General features: G+C 41.8%; 1 long non-coding RNA gene across 1 annotated transcript; it reads left to right on the forward strand.

Moving 5' to 3' along the window:
* The first annotated feature begins 773 nt into the window (after positions 1–773).
* Positions 774–18,363, forward strand: LOC144988057 (uncharacterized). The gene is made up of 3 exons (XR_013651804.1): positions 774–888; positions 1,743–1,843; positions 18,227–18,363. It is a non-coding gene; the product is annotated as an uncharacterized LOC144988057 (long non-coding RNA).
* Positions 18,364–18,369: the final 6 nt, after the last annotated feature.

The raw sequence follows: 18,369 nt of genomic DNA on the forward strand, positions 1-18,369 counted from the left end.
CACCTCTAAAAAAACAATAGTGAAACCTTCTGCTTTGACCCTGTGCATCTGTAGTCAAAGTGTGTTGGGTGGAACATGGCTTCACTGTAATACAGCAACGACATACTGCACCTGATGACATACCCCAGACCTCTGCTTCTCCTTTCTTTCTCATTATGTTACATTTTATTTTCTGTTAAAAACAGCTTTACAATGTTTTTATAGTGTTTAGACTCCAGTTGATCATAAAGCTTTTTGAATTAGCGTCATCTGAAGCTTTACAGGACCGACCAATAAAGAACACGTTTAGTCCTAAAAATCTCCAAGCAGGTAGCAACGTGGTTAGTGGCAGAACAGACCCCTCTTCAGCATCAAAGCCGGCCCACACTGGCTTTAGTTAATCCATCATAGTTGATTTGACATTTTCTGGGTGTGTATGTAGTGGGCCCACAGGGTTTGTTAATTCATTTGTGGTATTTTTTCCAACATGAATGGCAGAAATGCTGTGAGAAACTTTAAATCCGAGTTAACCTGCCTGTAAATCACTAAATCTACTCCATTCAAGTTCAATTCCTTTCCCCCATGAAAGGGACTTGGAAAGGAAAATGAAATCATCTTTTGATCTGTTTTCAAATTCCACTCTGACTTGTGGGCGGGACTGTATTAAGTCCTGCACCCCTTTTCCCATCATTCCTTTTTTTGTACATGCTTTCCTGCTTACAGCCCCTCACTCCCCTAATCTAACATTACGGGCGCAACAGAAATGGTGGGTATTAGTGGAGCTGTCCATCCGTCCAGTTCTGATCCAGATTCCAGCTCAGACGAGGAGAACAAAGACGTTCATGGATCTGTTGGTCTACAGGTGGATGATCAGAAAGAGGCGGGGCAGGAAGCTTGTGGCCCGCCATTGTAAGTCCTACGTCACACTTTTTTTCTAGCAGCAAAAGCTTTTTCTTCGTCTGCTCCTGATCCATCATAATTTGAATAAAGACATTACTCAGAAATGGAACTTTATATTTGTTAAATATGTCCTCCATCATCAGAAAAATGCAACATGTTAAGAACATAACAAATACCATTTTCATTGGAATTGTTCTTTAACTTCAGCATCACTGGGTTCCAACTCATTTAAATATCTGGAAGAAATATACTGAATTTTAGTTGACAAATAAAAAACAATATTTTATTATTTTTTGTTTTCTTTTTCTTTTTTTTGGACCTCTAGTTCTTTGTTTCCTGAAAAACATATTTAAATAGAGGTATGCAGCTTTTAAACACTTTCTTTGGTGGTAGTTTTATGTTTTTCTGTCAGATGGATGCACCCAAAATCTTACTTACTAAAACGTACCACTGTTTGTTACTGGGGGTGGAACAAACTCCACTCATTGTGGCCGTCCCACATTATCATTTAGATGACGTTTTGATGACAATCAAAGTAAAAAGAAGACACAGATGAAATGGAACTGAGGAACAGTTGGGTGACGATTCCTAATGTTGCATAACACAGTTAGGTTTTCTGTTCTGGGGAAAGTGACGTTAAGTAACAACAAATTTTAGGGACCTGGCTGTTCTCTAGAGATCACATGTGCTGTGCGCTCTTAATGAGGAAAAAGCTGCTGTTAGACATCTAGGTACACCTCGGCTAAAGAGCTCAAAACAACGAGCGCGGGATGATTAATGCTGGCAAGCGATGGCGTTTTATGGAGGCTAATGGTGCTCCACATGTGTGTGTTGGTGTGCTTGTGTGTGTTTGCCTCCATCAGCTTGGTGAAGCTCCCGCTCTCGCCGCAGCCCAAGTCCTGGCCATCGACCCGTCGTCTTGCAGCTCTTGCCTCTCCATGGAAACGGTGGGCGTGGGGAGCAGGTAAACACATCTTTTAGCACATTATCTCTGCTTTGCTTTTTTTTTTTTTTTTGATGGACTGATTCCATGCTGGATGTGTTTCCATCATAAAAACAAATGAAACCAGAGAGTCCTGTGTCACCAGCAGCTGTATGTGAGGTTCTTCCAGGTCCATTTATCATGAACAGAACACACACAGGAGACCTGATAACACATGGAGGCTCATCAGGTCAAAATATATTCCTTGTCTTCATGGATGATGGGATTTTATGGCTTTAGTGCCTGTCCTCCAGCTCAGTGTTGACTGTCTACTGTAAATCATGACTCCCATGAAAGCTGACTGCGTAAGGCCAGAACACTGTCTTCAAACCAAACTGCTGCTTCATCCTTTTATTCTGTAGCTGACAAGAACACTGTGCTATGTATAACCACATGCTTTTATCATACACTAGTCTGAATCCCAGAAAAGACTCAACATGCTGCTGAACACGGTTTCATAACGTGGAAGAGAAAAGAACAAAAATTAAAGCTTTAAAATACTACTACACCAAAATAAAAATTGTTTTCAACGGGGTTATTCTATGAGGTCAATGCATCAAACTAGTTGGTACAGAAAGCATAATAACTGGGGATGTCCCAATCAAATCACAATCAGACCCGATCACGTGATTGCTGACTCGACCAGAATTGGATGTTGGCTCCCGATTAGTGATCAGATTTTTTTATTTATTATTATTGATCAATGCTGTGCACACTAAGTTACCTAAAGTATTGGCCCCCCATCCAAATGATCAGAATCAGGTGTCCTAAAGCCTCGGTCTGACCACAGGAGAATCAAATCAGCCCTCAGACATGCAGACTGTTTTTCCAAACATTAGTGAAAGAATGGACTGAATTCAAGCCTGGAACTGTCATAGGACGCCACCTGTGCAACAAATCCAGAGGTGAAATGTCCTAAATCTTCCACAGTCAGCTCTTTCAGAACAACATGGAAGAGTTTGGGAACAACAGCAGCTCAGACACCAAGTGGTAGACCACGTGACCTGATGGAGAGGGGTCAGAGGACGCTGAAGCACAGAGGTCACCGACTTTCTGCAGTCAGTTGCTACAGAGCTCCAAACGTCATGTGACCTTCAGATTAGTCCAAGTCCAGCACCCAGAGAGCTTCATGGAATGGTTTCCATGGCCGAGCAGCTGCATCCATCCACCCATCACCAAGTGAATGCAAAGCCTCGATGCGGCTGTGGAAAGCACGCCGCCACTGGACGCTAGAGCAGTGGAGACGTCTTCTCTGGAGGGATGAATGACACTTTTCCATCTGGAAACCTGATGGACCAGAGTCTGGGTTTGGAGGTTGCCAGGACAACGGTACATTTTGGACTGCATTGTGCCGAGTGTGAAATCTGGTGGAGGAGGATTCATGATGTGGGCTTGTTTGTCAGGACTTGGCCCCTTAGTTCCAGTGAAAGGAAGTCTGGATGCTTCAGGATACCAAAACATTTTGGACAATTCCATGCTCCCAACCTTGTGGGAACAGTTTGGAGCGGCCCCTTCCTCTTCCACCATGACTGTGCACCAGTGACCAAAGCAAGGTCCATGAAGACATGGAGGACAGAGTCTGGTGGGATGAACTGGACTGGCCTGCACAAAGTCCTGACCTGAACCCCATAGAACACCTTTGGGATGGATTAGAGCAGAGAGCCAGGCCTTCTCCACCAACATCAGTGTGTGACCTCACCAATGACCTTCTGGAAGAATGGTCCAAAACTCCTAGAAACACTCTTCAACCTCGTGGACAGCCTTTCTAGAAGAGTTGAAGCTGGAACAGCTGCAAAAGGTGGACCAGCATCATGTTGAACTCTATGGGTTAGGAATGGGATCTCTAACAAAGAGTCAAGGCAGGTGAGCCAATACTGGTTAATATAGTGTAATTATACATTTTGTTTGACTTTGTTTGTACTGACGTTTCTGAACCCAATGACCTACATTTCAGGCTTACAGTTTACGTATCGCCCATACAGCTTCCTTTAAGTCATGTGTGCACATGTGCATCCACACTGCTGTGCCTCAACAGGAGCTGCCACACTGACACTAAGCCACAGTGCACGTGTCGCATGTGTTCCTCTGTGTAGGGCTCACCCCGGTTGACCCTTGTGAGTGGATGTTTGTTTGACAGGTGTGTCCATAGCAGTGCGTGTCACACATTCCTACTGACCGCTGGAGCAAAGAAACTCCAGCGAAGGCTGAGAGCGACTTAATGGTCCAAAATAAAACCAACCCATTGACTTCTGCCCTTGACATCTCGATGTTGCCTCTGCCGTTTCCCGTAATGCCTGAGGGACAGGATTACAGGAAATTCACTGGAGGATCTGAATCTGCTTCCAACTTTTTCCTGAAGGTAGGAAGTCTATGCTGTATTTTTAGATCACAGCTGCTGACTGTGGAATTATCCAAGGCCTCCAAGCAGCTGGCAGAGAAGAAGAGGGATCAGACAGAAACACTAAGGAACGATTACAGTAAATTCAACAGTTAAGAGTAACATAAAAAAAATGATCTAGTTTACACAAAAGGTAAACAACTGAAAAATTATTTGTTTGAAAAAACCCTTCATTTACGTTATAGTGTCCCGTTTAAATAGTTTGGGGATAAACATCCAGCCATCCATCTTCCTCTTCATCCCTTTCGGGGTCACAGGGTCGAGCAGTTATACTTAAAGTGAAACTGTCGCTGACTGCTGTCCGTCAGCTCCTCCTCCTCTGTTCCCGTTTGGGATTTCCCACAGTTCATTGTGATTCCACACCCCTGCTTTTAATCAGCTGCTCCTCTGGCAGCTGTTAGGGATGCATTCAACAGGGTGTGATAGAGAGGAGACAATAACTGCTGGGGGCCACTCCTAAACCCCCCTGACCTGGTTTTCTTTTTTTTAAAGCTCAGCTGATGTTGTGACTGCTGGAGCATGAGGAGTTACCCGCTGTTGCTATGTGACTTTTCAACAGCAAGCCTGTGAACATGTCAGTGTCATCCTGTGGGTCGGTGCACGCCCCCTTTTCTTCCAGTAAGACGTTTGTTTTCATTTTACCGGTAAGTGCTGCGAGGAACACGTGAGCTTTTTCAGCAGCTAAAAGAAACCTCAGAGAAAAAGGGGAAACTTCTCATCATGTGTTCCAAAAATTAAGAAGGGGATTCTTCAAAACCTGCTGTCTGCCATATTGCTCAAGTGCACGGCAAAATTACAAGATGAAATGTAACTCATTTTAAAGAGGTACATATTTTACACCAGGATAGGGTTGGAACAACACTCTGTAGTTACACTATTAACAGAATAAGTGTTGGATTTTTACAACTCAAGTGTCAAAAATGAACTCCACCAATGAATTTTAATAAAACTGAAAAAAGTTACAATTATTTTAATACTGTAAATATAATTATTTCATGTAATCCAGCATAAGAATGATTTACAGTTGATTTATTGTACTGCAATGTACATATACGCATTGGTGAGGTCACACACTGATGTTGGTGGAGAAGGCCTGGCTCTCTGCTCTAATCCATCCCAAAGGTGTTCTATGGGGTTCAGGTCAGGACTCTGTGCAGGCCAGTCCAGTTCATCCCACCAGACTCTGTCCTCCATGTCTTCATGGACCTTGCTTTGGTCACTGGTACACAGTCATGGTGGAAGAGGAAGGGGCCACTCCAAACTGTTCCCACAAGGTTGGGAGCATGGAATTGTCCAAAATGTTTTGGTATCCTGAGGCATCCAGAGTTCATTTCACTGGAACTAAGCGGCCAAGTCCTTTACAAACAAGCCCACATCATTATTCCCCCTCCACCAAATCTAACACTCGGCACAATGCAGTCCAAAATGTACCGTTGTCCTGGTAACCTCCAAACCCAGACTCTGGTCCATCAGGTTTCCGGATGGAAAAGTGTGATTCATCCCTCCAGAGAAGACGTCTCCACTGCTCTAGAGTCCAGTGGCGGCGTGCTTTCCACAGCCGCATCGAGGCTTTGCATTCACTTGGTGATGGGTGGATGGATGCAGCTGCTCGGCCATGGAAACCATTCCATGAAGCTCTCTGGGTGCTGGACTTGGACTAATCTGAAGGTCACATGACGTTTGGAGCTCTGTAGCAACTGACTGCAGAAAGTCGGTGACCTCTTTGTGCTTCAGCGTCCTCTGACCCCTCTCCATCAGGTCACGTGGTCGACCACTTGGTGTCTGAGCTGCTGTTGTTCCCAAACTCTTCCATGTTGTTCTGAAAGAGCTGACTGTGGAAGATTTAGGACATTTCACCTCTGGATTTGTTGCACAGGTGGCGTCCTATGACAGTTCCAGGCTTGAATTCAGTCCATTCTTTCACAGATGTTTGGAAAAACAGTCTGCATGTCTGAGGGCTGATTTGATTCTCCTGTGGTTGGACCGAGGGTTTAGGACACCTGATTCTGATCATTTGGACAGGGGAGCCAATGCTTTAGGTAATATAGTGTATTTTTATATTTTCATTTGTATACTTTTTTTTTCTTAAAAACGTACACTGAGAGTTAAACTCCTAAATTGTTTATTACACCTAAAAATTGCCAAGTAAATCAGATGTATGGGTTTTTAGCCAAGGGTAAAGTTACTAATGGCATTGGTGACAATTTTTTTTTAATTTAGCATTTTCTTGTCTTGTTTTAGTTTAGGTGGTAATTAAAAAAGGTTTTTCCACATTTTTCCTGACATGGTTAAAAGTGCTGGGCCACCGTACTAATGGGGTCTGCAGGGTTTCATGTGAACAGATATAAAATTCAGCCAGGAACACATCTGATCATCTCCATGGATTTTCCTGACAGACTGAGATGAATTGTGTCAGAGAGGGCCACATTGGCCGAGACCCACCATCACAGCTCAAAAAATCAAACTTCCTATTCATCCATATAATTATTGCTACTTAAATTGTTATTAGCATGATTATTAAAGATCAAAACAACAACAAGCACTGTAATGAGCTGCCAGGGGTATTTGGCCGGCGTTGTTTCACTTTGATGTGCTTTGGTTCCAGAATCTCAGTAGCTGTTGTTGGTTGAGTGAAGTCTGGGGTAAACTCTGCTCTGGAGTCGGACCGTTTAGTGGTGCATGGAACTGGGTTTTGCTGCATGTTGGAGTAAAGCTGCAGAACTCCATTAATGGTCACTAATGGTCTTTTCTGCACTCTGACTTTGTGTGTAATAGCTATTAATAAACCGACAACCTCCAGTTCCCCTTTAAACCTGGGGCTACACAGCCTAACTATCATTCAAAGTGCACACAGTGACAGTGAACACTAACATCTTCACCCACTTCTCCGTCGTTTTCCAATTCATACTCCTGTTTTTTTTATTCTTCTGTTGAGGCTTTTTTTTTGCTGCAGCAGCAATGATGTTTTTTATTTGCAGTTTTTTTTTTGGTTTTTCGCTGCAATGGGGGGGGTCTCAGACTTCGTAACTAGGTCACTGTGGGGAAACCCTTGAAAGGTGCCGCTGTGCAACTTGTGACGCTTTCTCCTGAGTCTGGGAACAATAACCGGAACCAGCTTGTGTGGCTTTATGGAGCTGCACACAGCAGAACACGGTCCTGCAGTCCAGCAGAACCGTTTTTGTCAAAATCAACTCCAGGACCACAACTCTTTTACAAAGTCTGCTAAGCAGTGATTGTTGGACCTGTTAAAACTCCTCATAAACAAACTTTAGGACATAAAACTAGAGAGGTTTTCGTCTTTGATTGTAATCGAGTGACTACAAGGAATTTGGTCTCATTTGGAACGTAGAATCGTTTTTGTGTCGCAGATGTTGATGGTACAAATCTATCCCTCTAAAAAGCCAAAGCTTCAGGCTTTAGCTCCTTGAAAAAATGTCAGCACTGGCATCCTGTGCATCTCTCAACTCGCTGTGGTGCATAGGTAGGGCGGTCAACCTCTGATCACAGGTTCAATTCCCGCCTCAACCGTCAAAGTCCTTGGGCAAGACACTAAGCCCCACTTTGCCTCTCCTTCTTCTGCAGTGAATGGGACTGTGACTGTAAAGGAAGGTAGAAAAGCCCTTCCTTCAACATGACGAACAGCTTCAGAGCTCACGGCACCAACTGGGATTTTAGCAAAGAAGCATGTTTGCAGGAAAACGCTCAAATCTGTGGCCCCGCCCACACATCTGCAAGAGCCAAGCACTATTCCTTCTCTACAAATCTGTGTTTTAAGATTCATGACGGAACTTTGAACAGTTCATCACCAGCAGTCATGAAATTCACAGACCTGACTATATAAGGTAATTTTTTGGACTTTTAAGAGACTCGTATTTGAATTCACTAAAATTTAGCACATCTAAATTTTGCCTTTTTCTATCCTCTTTATTATTATTAAATATTATTAAATTATTAAAAAATGTATGGCTTAAAGGTTTTTTTCTTAGTTTGATTAAGTTTTTAAATCGTGTAAAGAGTTTGAACAGCTTTAGAACAGGCTGGTCCTAGTCATGTTCATATTACTGGAATATAAATAAAAGAAAATAAAACACAATGATGACCTAAAGCTTGAAACAAATAAGTACCACAACAACTATTTCATGCATGCAGAAGTATGCTATGTGTGTGTATGCATGATGAAACAGGAAAGTAAGGACCTCTGACCTGGAGGAAGACAGTACGATTAACATTTCCAATCCACTGTCAAGCGCAGTGATCATGAATTAGGAACCCCTTCCCGTCTGAAATTTGGATCATGTAATCCAATGTTGTAAAGATTTTCTGGACTAAACAAACAGGTTACTTACTAGTCTTTGCATGTAGCGGGACAGTTAAAACCTGTTGCAAGCAGACGGTAGGAAGTACGAGTCTTCTACAGTATGAGCACTCTTCCTGTGGTGTCATTTTCTAACCAAAACTTACGGTAACCGTTGTTGAAATGCTCCTCTTACTTAATCTTGGTCAACCCTGACTGAGAGACACATGCGTCCTTTCCTCCAGTCCTTTGCTTTCGTCCGGACCTCTTGGCCCGTTTGCTGCTTGTGGACGGGCAGCTGTCCCCTTTCCTGCCAGCTTTGTTATATTTGTCACTTTCCTCCTGGAGAGCCTGCTCAAAAATAGCTCCTTTCCGTACCGTTCCATTCTAACCTTTAAAGAAAGGTTCGCTTTACAAATCTCAGGTGGGCGTGCACCTGCCCGTGATTATAACAGCAGACGAGGAAAACAGTTTCCACTTCTGCCGCCATCATGGAGGAATATTAGAGGCAGGTCATGTTTGCAGCATATAAGAGACCGACACGCTACATTTAGTGCTCAGTCACAGAAAGGGGCTGAAATGTGGATGTTAAACCCTTCTCAATGTATTTCCTCATAGTTTAAGGGACCTTTGGCTATTTTAATTACTTTTTCAAACCCAAAGTTTAATGCTTTAAAAGTAAGTTGCATCTTTTCACTGAGTCACCAACCTCGATCTGCTGGCTTTACTCACGTTATGTACGCATAGGTCTTTCCAAAAATGCCGTCCTGTCCCGTACAGGAAGGTTTGTGATCAAACTCTAAAAAAAAGTACTGTTTTGTATTTGCATGTTCAAGTGAAACTGCTGCCAATAAAGCTGTTAAAAGTGCTGCACACGTCTTTTAAATTGTTGTTTGAAGTCATTATTTTATCATTAATTAAGTGCTAGGACAAAAAAATGACACAAAATACTAAAGATCTAATGGAAATCTCTGTAAGGTGGAGAAAATATGAAGAAAATAAAGATGATCCTGAATTGGAAGGATTATTTGACCGTCTCACCTTCAGTGACTAACCTGGACCTGCATGGTAAAGGCAGGGATCGGTGATTCCCTGCAATGTGGAGGCTGCAGAAAAGTTAAACAGTAAGATATGAAGGGTGGGGTGGAGCAATGGGTCTGTCAAGTTGACAGTTGGTCCAAATAAAACAGTTTCAGTAGGACTTGTCGTCATTTTGAGGAAGTTCCCGTCTACTTACCCCTGACTTTGTTTGGCAGCACTTGTCCAGATGGAGAAATCCTCAGTAAAACGCATGTTAGACTTTCTGTTTGTGAATGAGGAGATGATTTACAACAAGACTGGAACTCTATCTAAAGCTGCTCATGAACATCCATCCTGACCTGTTTTAAGATGCAAAAAGAAGCTAAAGAGAAAAATCGACAGATCCTCAGCTTTTATGGCAGTTTGGAGTCGTGGTAAATAAAGAGATGGCAACTAAATACACCGTGACTTAAATGAGTTTTCAGAGTACATGACGTTTTAATTAAAGTCACTTCAATTCAACCAAATCTGTTTGCTTGGAAATGACACTTTAGATTGACATGTGACAACGACAAGGACCAGTGAAAGAAGGTTGTTTTTCCAGCCATCCATTTCCCTAACCACCTGTATCCCTTTCAGGGTTGCTGGAGCCTGTCCTGGCGGGGAACACCCTGGACAGGTCGCCAGTCCGCCACACAACCACTCCCACAAACACACCTAGTGACACTTCACACTGGTCCGTCATGGTCCGTCCCTTTGTGGCATTTGAAAGCTGTACTGTCCTGTAATGTTATGATTATAACAATACAGTAATATTTAGTTTTTTTCCGCCTTCATTGCAGGCGATTCCACCTCCTTCTGTGCTCTTGTGTTGATTGTGTGAAGCAGAGCAACAGCACTGACTACAGAATGAGCATTCGTATTTAAATCATATATTTAAATCAAATATATTCTTCAAAATATCCATTGGTAATAAATGGAATTGTTTTTCATGTAGCAATGCAAATAAAAAACCTCAAGGTGAACAAAAACAGCTACGAGTTCTTAAATTATTTTTTATCAGACACGGTTTGTGTTGTCAACATACCTTACACTGTTAACCCGAACAAGTTACCAGAACTTAAAAAAATTAAGGCAATCATTTGCCACAATTTTTTTGAGTTGATTAACTAAAAAGTCTGAGTTTTCCATAACATAAAAGATTTAATTGTGTGCTACTTGTATTTCTTCATAACAGTTAAATTAAAAGTGTCAATTTGTGCAAGTCAAATATTGGCATTAAATATAACTTACATTTACACATTAAGACAACTTAATTGTCATCAGTTACAATGACTCGCAGTTTTGAGTTTTAAAGCCACAGGAATAAGTTTGCATAACTTAAAAAAATAGGGAAAAACAACAATTTTATCTTGACAGAACTCGATATATATTAGTTACCTTCTTGAACAGGGATAATCAATTTGTTTGAGTCAGTAAACTCAAAACCATGCTTTTCAAAACTTATTTTCTTTAGGCAAATGATTGCCTAAAAAAATAGAGTAATGGTAACTTAAAACACTCTAAAAAGAAAAAAAGTTGATCCAACTTAATTGAATTACTTCAGTTGGTAACACCTAATTGAATTGAGTTTATGCAACTCAGTTTTTCATGGCAATTTATCTCAAATTGATAAGTTGGTCTAACTGAAAAAACATGTTATAAATTTTGCTTCAACAATTTACATTGGCACTTTTTTCTAAAGTTTCAACTACTGGACCTTGAACTATTCACATCAAAGACATGAATGACCCAGCAACATCTCATAGTTCAAGACAGGAGCTCAGGTGTTGCGAACTCTGCCTTTAATAATGGGACATACCATGTTTACTGCTCTACGGGGTTGGTCATCGTCGTCTACCAAACTCTAACTTATGGTGCAGAAAGAAATAAAAATAACAGTTTAATTTACTAGTTCAAACAGAATAAAACAGCTACACACCAAAAACCATGGACAGAAACGCACACTTAAACCCCAATCTGCCCAGTTTGGCAAAGAAAATGGTATCCCATAATTCCTTGCGCTGCCTTACGTTATGACATCATGGTGCATTTACACAAAAGTTACACCAACTTAATTCAATTAAGTCGATTGAAAGTGAAATAACTACATCAGACAACTACGTGTCATTTTTAAGTTGAATGAACTCAAAAAAATGATTTATTTTCACCAAACCAAATAATTAAGATAGAACAATGGAAAAAAGTTAATCTTTCCAACTACAGCCCAAAACCTCTTTTTAGATTGTACAGCAAAATGTTGTAAACACCTGCCTATCAATATTAATGACTCACTCCTTTCTGTGCAATACCTAAATAAAACTAATGAAAGTACTTTTCTCTATATTTATGAATTTAAAAAAGGAATAAACTTTTAAATTCATATGTAAATTTTACTATTACAAGAATTATATTATTAAACTATCTTTTGTTGTACAAAGGAGCCTTCGCGTCTGCCTACTTCCTCCATTTATTTGAACACACACAAACAGCCAAACAGGATGGATCTCACTTCTGCTTCCAGCCCTCTCACTCATGGTTTTCACACCAAGATTTCCCACTTTCCATGAGTCTTAAGGGGCTGAAGGTGGGGCTGGAGGTTGCTACAATAGTTAGAAAAATAAAAATAAAAATTTGAGAGCATGCGGGGCAAGGAATTGTTTAATCCACCTGAAACAAGAGAGATAAGAAATCCAGGATGCAATACTTAAATCTACATATTACACTTTAATTATGTTTTAAGTTTAATTTACTTTACTTAAACATATTTTATTTTAAATTAAAAATTATTAGTTACATATACTCAAAACAGGGGATGTGTTAAACAAACTTTATATGATTGAGTTAGAATAGCTTTTTTGAAAACTTTGAGTATTAGCTACTCATTATATTTAATTACTTTGAATGTTCGGGTTTACAGTTTGCAATACTTAAATCTATATATTACACTTGAATTATGTTTTTAAGTTTAATTTACTTAATTTAAACATATTTTATTTTAAATTAAAAATTAGTAGTTACATATACTCAAAACAGGGGATATGTTGAACAAACTTCATATGATTGAGTTAGAGGAGTTTTTTTTTAATTTTGAGTAATAGCTACTCATTATATTTAATTACTCTGAACGTTCGGGTTTACAGTGTACATGTTTCGGCGGAAACACTTCTGCCCTCGTCAGAGTCGTCATCAGGTTGTAGCGTGTGACGTCTTTAAAGACAGATGGTTGTGATGGAGGCGGAGTCACCTGTCAGACTCGTGACTCCGCCCCTTGATGTCCGTTTCCTGCTGGAGGATGTTGCTCCGTGTATGAGAGAGCAGGAAGGCCCCCTCATCCCGGTGTCCTGTTTCTTACACGCTCGTCACACGCTACCACCTGATGACGACTCTGACGAAGGCGGAAGGGTTTCCGCCGAAACATGTATGTTGACAAAAACAAACCATGTCTGATAAAAAATAATTTAAGAACTCATTTAACTTTGGAGACACAATGAACTTTATAGAATTAGTTACTGCTATGACTGCATGAGTGGCAGCCGTCACATGATGTAATGTTTCTGCACTGGATGCCTCCTATAGGAAACCCCTGTGTCAGCATGAAGCCATACGTTGTTTATGTTTCTGTTGCTGTTGACCTGCAGTCACTCTCTGCACGGTTATTCGGGGCATCCTCTGCAATGTCATTCCAGGCGTGGCCGGGCCTTGTGGTTGCCGGGTAAAGTTTCGGCTTTGAAATGTGGCGCGGCTGCACCGGCCCCCGTCGTTGGATGCTGGAGTTAGTCCTTCATTCCTACAGTGGCGACCTTAAACCTTCTGAACCTTTCAGCAGCAGCTGTAAGCGGCGTCAGCGCTGGGATCTGGTGGATCATGTGTTTGGAAATGCTCTGTGTGAAGGTCGACACGGACAGAGGCTGTTTACCCGCTACTCTGCTGTAGATGCAGGATTTGAGTTTTTTTCAAAATCACCCTAAGAGGATTTTTCCTCTGATGAGAGCTTTTGTCTTAAGGACTCTTTTCTTCAGATCGTGTGCGTAACGGCAGCTCAAAGTTTCTTTCATCTCAATCGGCAGGTTTGAGCTTCATCTTGCTGATCATAAAACCACCTTCAGTGAATCTCACTCCCTCTCATTATCCTGATGGGGATAAGCCTCTTCAGTTGTCCAGTTATGGCACAAAAGGGCTTTAGTTCTGCTGCTAAATCTGACAGGACTCTGGTACAAATGTTACCGTTTCATGTATTTTAGAATCCCGGTCCCCCAGAGGACTCTCTTAACTAGAAAACAATAGAAACGTCTCTTTCTTGTTAAAGAAAAAGCTCTTTAGGCATGATTCTGAGTGCTATCAAAATCCATTTTTAATAGTCTTGTACTTAACCCTTGTGCTATCCTATGACCCAATCCTTACAATGACGTGTTCTCCCTACCATGACAAAGGTGGATAAAGGTGGAAAGATTTCATGTAATCCATGGACACCAATGAAGATCACAAATCATTGAAGACAAAAGGTTCAGAGCACTGTCTAGTGGGTCTAGATGACCCAAGTGCCTAGGATAGCACAAGGATTATACTGGGGCAGCATGGTGGCGTACTGGTTTACCGTCTTGCCTTGCAGTGAGGAGTTCGTGGTTCAAATCCCAGCCGGGACCATTCCTGTGTGGAGCTCTTCTCACGCATGTGAGGGTTTTTCCAGGCACTCCAGCCTCCTCCCAAAAGTGTGTGTGTTCAACCACCCATGAACATTGCCACCCAGCCTTTCATCTCTCCGTTCAATAAACTGCACTACTTCAAACCCAATCCCTGTCTGCTTTTGGGTCCAGCTAACTCTCTACCTGACAGACTTGAAGGTGAGCCCCTTTCGGTCCGTCCACTCCTCAGAGTAGTCGTCTTCTGGCCACAGACGTGGTGGTTCTGAAGGCCCGCTGACGGTGACTTTTTGCAGTGTCTTTGGAAAACAAATTGAATCTGCGGTGGCTTTTTCTTTTGGTGAAGTCGAGAATAACTGCTCCACCACTGGTGTTTGTCTGTAGATACGAGACAGTGTAAAGAAAAAAACCAAGAAAGAAACCAGAACCAAAGTTCTTCAGGAAACTGCTGCTAGGGGATACCTCCCCCAATCACTGCAATGTCAAATTATATACACGACATAAAGATTTTCAGCCCTTTTCAAAGTTCTAATTTGCGTCTATGGCTCCACAAGATGTTGATGATGACAATTGTGTTATGCACAAATAGTGGCAGGATGCTTTGATTGACAGGTGACATCCCCTAAAACAGCTTCTTAGGGCAAGACCTATAATCATTTACTGAAACCCCGTCTAAGTTGTAGTTTAAGGATTTCTCTTCACTAAAATGGAAAGACCAAAAAGTGAGCATGTATGGGGTTTTTCTTTCTGCGAGCGTGCACGAGAAACGAGAACCTTTCTTTTCCATTCAGAAGCTTGCTGCGCCGGCAGATGCCAAATTCTCCTGTGGGCGCCATACTGTTTCCACCTGTGGCCAATTGATGGCAGTTTCACATGTCGGGCAGCTTCAGCTGTCAGTCCGTCCCCACTCCTTGCTGTGTGGCTCTGGAAGCAGCAGCAGGAAGCACTCGCTGCCTGCAGGATGCCCTCCCAGAACGAACGTCCCCACGCGACTCGTAACGTTAACACTTGTCCTTCCTCACAAACGGGACATGGTTGCTTCCTGCATCGCAGTCACTTCCTCTGCGGCGAGGAGGCTTCAAGCAGCCTTCCAATGCCTTAAAATTTCCTAAGATGTTCGCGAAAACCAGCAAAACGTCGACATAAGGAAAAATATCTCGCTTTAACTTAACAATACATTTGTTGGAAACTAAAAATGTACAAAGAGTACTTTGGATATTTAGAAAAAAAGTGTATTATTTGTCAGATTAACCCTTTATTCCATAAAGCTGAGGGACTCTTTCCTGTTTTAGTTCCGTTAAAAGTTTTTAAACTTAATTGTTAATAATAAATAAGTGTTCAGACATTTGCTTTCCTAGAAGACAGAGATCTACCATCACTGCTTGCAGAACTGTGTGGTTTTATCAAGATAACTTAACGGTTGAGAGAAATGAAATGATCTTGAGAAACATAAATGAACCAAAGACAATTTCCCATAATTTTGCTTAAGACATGCAGACATAGAAACATGTTTTAGTCTGTTCTTCTATAATTCCATCCATCCTTCATTCAAACCTGCTTAACCCTTTTATGGTCACAGTGTTGCTGGAGCCTATACTGTCAAGCAAAAACAGGGTTCATCCTGGACAGTCCGTCACATTTTTCTATATATTTTTACATTTATTTATGGTTGTCCAAATGAATAATGTCATTCGTATCTATTTTTCTACATTTGCTTCTTCATTTTAACGTCAGCACGTTCTTCTTGAGGTGGTGTCTTTTGTAGAAGTGTCTCCTATCCCATGATGCTGACACCTCCGTGCTTTGCAGCTGAGAGGATGTTCTGCATTCTCTTTCTGTCAATCATTGAGACGATTCAGATTTGGTTTCATATTACAGGATGTCTAGAGAAAATCCGGTAAAACCTGTCATCTGGGGTGTTTATTTTGTAGGTTTTGCAGCATCAATCATTTTACTGTGATGCTGTAGCACTTTCGATTTTTGTTACATGCTTGCTCTTTTGCACATTTTGGACCAAAGGTCAATCCTCTCAGGGACACGGGAACGTCTCATTTCTGCGTGTTGAGCCGTCAGGGTTTCTGTACTTAAACTTTATGCTGCTTTCAGACTTCAACATCCTGATTGATGTCTTTGAACCTCCTGTGGGGTCGGTGGCTCCTATGGAAATATTTTTGTGGATTGATTGTATGAAGAGAATAATAAGTTTTGTATCCGACCTGTAACTGTGCCCCCAGATTTCTAAACAATAAGTCAAATATGGCATCATGAGGGAACAATATAGAATATGTAATGTAGTTGAGTCAAAAAGTCATGTTAAACAGGAGGGAGGCTCAGGTACGTCTCTACAATGGAAAGGCTTGGAGATCGGAGACATTTTCCCCCTGATTTGTTTGCAGCACTCAAAGCCAACTGAGAAGAAACCTGAAAAAGTTCTTAAGAATCTAATTTTACCCTTGTGCTATTCAATGACCCCACCCTTACATTAACGTGTTCTCCCTACCATGACAAAGGTGGATAAAGGTGGAAAGATTTCATGGAATCCATGGACACCAGTGAAGATCACAAATCATTGAAGAAAAAAGGTTCAGAGCACTGACTAGTGCAGGGGTCAGCAACGTTTACCACTCAAAGAGCCATTTGGATCCGTTTCCGAAAGAAATGAAACCACAGGGAGCCGCAACACTGGTTTTGGCTATATATCGCCATAGTTCATGAGTAAGATGATGAAAACAATTTTGTTTTAATCTTTAATTTGCTTTAATCTCCTTTCTTTTTTTTTCTTCAAATCCAGTAACCCAATAAAGTAAATTAATTTTATGGATGACACCTATTTTTTATTAAGAAGCAGCTATTAGTTTGTTGCGGGTCTGGAAACACAAGCAGTGAGTCTAAGCCCCGCCCCCGCCCCCGCCTCGCTTCCTGTTCACATCCTTTGCAGTTCCAAGTTGTTTCCCCATCGTGCAACCCCCCCACAACGGGTTCTACGCAGAAAGCGCAACATACGGTCATCATAGCAGACAGTTGACAGGATAGTAGGGGCGCCCTAACGCAAATTTACTTAATTTTACTTTTTTTTGGGGCGCTCATGTGCCCCCTACGAGATCGCCACTGGCTGTCTTTTTAGAAGAGCTTTCCATCCCACAACAGACCCTGGTCGTCTTCACAGCGGAGACACGCGCGCTCACGCTGCTCTCTGCCCCCTTCCTCCTGCCCGCTCCCACAAAAATCTTAGAACATGACAGTTATTTTACAAAATCACGTAGAGCCGCAGCACAAGGGTGAAAGAGCCGCATCCGGCTCCGGAGCCGCAGGTTGCTGACCCCTGGTCTAGTTGGTCTAGATGACCCCACTCCAAATGTTAAAGTGCCTAGGATAGCACAAGGGTTACTCATGTATGAAGACAAACATGACTGAATTACAGAACATACAAAACAACCAAATACCATGACTAAAATCTGTTTTCGACAATAATCAGATGACTCTTTTACTTGATTGATTTAACTCTACATGGTTTCTGCACAGTAAAAGCAAAACCTGGATCAAATTAATCAAAGAGGAAACGTTCTTTTTAAAATAACTTTGATGTATTTCTTTCTAAACGTGACCGTGTCACTGTCTTGCTCCTGGATGACATCAGCTCTTCTATTTTTGGACGCTACAGGAAGTAGGAGGACGACCGCTTGCTTGAGTTTTTGTCTTTCTCAACAATATTTGGATTTTTTCAGGGAATTCCCTCAATGTCCAAACTTCCAGAAGGAAGCCGAGCGAATACGAGAAGAAACATCACAGAGCACAGACGTATTTTTAGATGCAAAGGAAGCTGATGACGAGTTTTCATCCTTTCATTCACAACAACAGGATCTGATCAGCTCCTCTTCCAGCAATCTTAATGAATGGGATGCTCAATCCAGCTGAGAAGGAAGTGGCCCTAGCTGGCCTTTGCTTGACTCATCTGCGTCCCGTTTCTGCAGAGAGGACCAGGAGAAGCACTTCAGGGACAACCAGAGTAGGAAGAGGCGGTGGCGCCGCAGGATGTTGTTTGAGCTGCAGATCCTGTTTGCGTCTCCTTTCCCAAGGAGCTGTGTTAACGCAGGTGCAGAAGCTTCTCCATCGC

Source organism: Oryzias latipes, chromosome 19 (assembly GCF_053564925.1).
Source record: "Oryzias latipes strain Hd-rR chromosome 19, Olatipes_Hd-rR_3.1".
Lineage (NCBI taxonomy): Eukaryota > Metazoa > Chordata > Actinopteri > Beloniformes > Adrianichthyidae > Oryzias > Oryzias latipes.